At 38.6% G+C, this 2,500-nt stretch overlaps 1 long non-coding RNA gene across 1 annotated transcript in view; it reads right to left on the bottom strand.

The window, feature by feature from the left end:
- Positions 1 to 1,631: 1,631 nt before the first annotated feature.
- The window catches only part of LOC138035979 (uncharacterized), a 12,252-nt gene continuing 11,383 nt past the window's right edge, over positions 1,632 to 2,500 (bottom strand). The window contains exon 3 of the long non-coding RNA XR_011129797.1: positions 1,632 to 1,803. This is a non-coding gene — a long non-coding RNA (uncharacterized lncRNA). The remainder of the gene's footprint in view (positions 1,804 to 2,500) is intronic.

The raw sequence follows: 2,500 nt of genomic DNA, 5'->3' as shown, positions 1-2,500 counted from the left end.
AAGCTGCATGGTATGAAATGGTCTGCACAAACGCGTGAATATTTGGTAGGTTCAAACGATTCCCTTCTAAGTTTTATGAGCCATTCTTTCCGTAGTTTTAGGTTGTCAGAAAACTTGAACGTGCTTACTTTAGACTTAGAATTCTTCATGCAATTTATTGCAACACAAAACAACATTATTTTCCGCTGAAGAGGATACTGAATTTTATAAGATTTCTATCCCGCATTTTTCCAGCACGCCAACAGTGACGTCACAACTATTATTTGCGATGAATTTCCCGACAATTGACCCGACCGCTCCACGACCATGAAAGCCGAAAAGAAGCTCAATTAAATTTGACTGAAGAAAAAAAGGTCAAATTTTTGGGTCATTTAAACTTAATGGCCAAACAGAATAAATTCATTGTCTGGCGAAGACAAAAATAGGAAAAGCAATCTGTCGAAATTGTGCAAATTGATCTAAATTGATGTAAATGTGAGGTTAGTTGCAAAAATAGAAAGATACGGGCAAAGGTTGACTCAAGCATGTAGTGCATATGGAGGCTCTTATTCATTGTCTCCTGCAGGAATGTATCTATTCTTGGTTTTCACGTGACGTCATCAAAACTAAAAAATAAGGAATTATCAATCCTTTTGAGATTTTAGTTTAGTTACTTATTAGAACAGCTGAAGACTTTTCACAAATTTTCAGTTTGATAGGGTTTTTCGTCTTGTGATAAAGCAAGGTTGAATTTCTAAGCTTTTGCGTGACACGATATTAAAATTGCGGGCGCGAATGCTATCACGTAAGTTAAAAGAGTGACTTATCCGCTGAGATGTTGCAATCTGAACAGTCCTTGTATAAGTACTCACATAGATGTTTATGAGCCCTCAGAAGACGCCTACTGGCTTTTTATAGCAAAACTCGATGACATATGTTTTTGTCAGCTTCCGGCCGCCATATTCGTGCTCCTGAGAGGGACACAAACATGGCGTCTCCATACGAAGCCTTTTTTATTTGAGTAAAACACTTCTTCGAATATCTCCCGCACGAAACATTGCACAGACGAGAACCTTTGTGAGACTGTTTGAATATTCATCTTCTTTTATCTCTTTGATTCTTGACTTTATTTGTTGAATGGTTTTGATGATGGTGTGACAGTGGAAGGAAGTTTTGACTCTTCGAATGAGTTTGGGTTAAATTAAAGCGATATATTGTTGAAAAATCTAAAGTTATCTCTCTTCGTGTTAATGAGTAATGTAAACAACCTTCGTAGTTCATAAATTGGGTTAACAAGGAACCAGTTCGATTGTAACGGTATGTAACATTCACGGAAAACGGAATTTGAAATGTTATGAAGTGGCATTTGAAGATAACTTGAAATGTATTGCGGAATGAACAAGCATCGGCCCTTCTCTTTAATAGTTATAATTCCTTGACACAATCTGTATCAGGCTTCTCGCCGTTGAGAGAGTTGGCGTCAGTCCACATTTCTATCTTTATTTCTCGAGAGTTTGAAATGTCCCACGTTACAGTATTTTATCTTTTCTCCTGCCATTACCATTCCGGAAACGAAACACTACTTCTTTCTTAAATAGTTTCTTGTTGGCTATACCCTTGTTACCCTCCGATAAATTCTGCCAGCAGCCAGCATTTTAATCAAGAAGCGCTGACAGTTTTCTCTGCTGGAATGACTTGATGAGCAGTTGGATGAAAGACAACAGTAATAATATCCAGCATCACTGTACTGCAAGTCTGATACCGTCAAGATGTAAGACTCGTCAATTCCACTTTGCTTAATGCTATATTTTTTATCCGATCCATCTGTTGAAGAAGATAGTGAATGGACTCAATTGATTATAATATTCTGAACAGTATTGTTGCATGTTTCATGCAAACTATTGTGAGTGCAAAACGCAAAGATTACTTTGAAACAACGATTACTTTAATGAGTGATTTCTCGTGCATTGGTTCAGGATAGATTCAGAAACAACAAGAAAAAGTGGCTACAGGTAGCGTACACTTTGTTTGCAGGTTTTTAAAGCCGATTGGGCAATATCCAGTTCAATCCAGTAGTCCAAAGTCAGGGTTCTATCTAGGGTATTTGAGGGGTTATCATTACAGTACACAAGTAACTGTAACGGAAAAATCATCCAGACGCCACAAGCTCAGTGCACATGAAGTAAGTATTCCCTATCTAATGATAGTATATGACAAGGAACATCGAGTATTATTTGCAAATTGCTTGCCTTACGGCAGGCTCGGTTGTCGTGCTGTGGATTCTGTTTATGAGTTGAAAAACGACAGCATGGAAAAATTTGGGGGGGGGGGTGGGGGAGGGAACATGCCCCCAGACCCCCAGACCCCCAGACCCTAGGAAGCTCGTTGCCTTGGGCCACTCGGGACCTCTCGCCCAAACAATAAATCCTAGATAAAACCCTGAAAGTCCACATTTAACGACATTGCTTCAGATTAAAATTAGTGAACAGATGCTTTACAAGTCTCTACAATGTTAAATATA

This window comes from Montipora capricornis, unplaced genomic scaffold (assembly GCF_036669925.1).
Source record: "Montipora capricornis isolate CH-2021 unplaced genomic scaffold, ASM3666992v2 scaffold_443, whole genome shotgun sequence".
Classification (NCBI taxonomy): Eukaryota; Metazoa; Cnidaria; class Anthozoa; order Scleractinia; family Acroporidae; genus Montipora; species Montipora capricornis.
The sequence above is the reverse complement of the archived record's forward strand: the minus strand, read 5'-3'. Positions and strand labels throughout refer to the sequence as shown.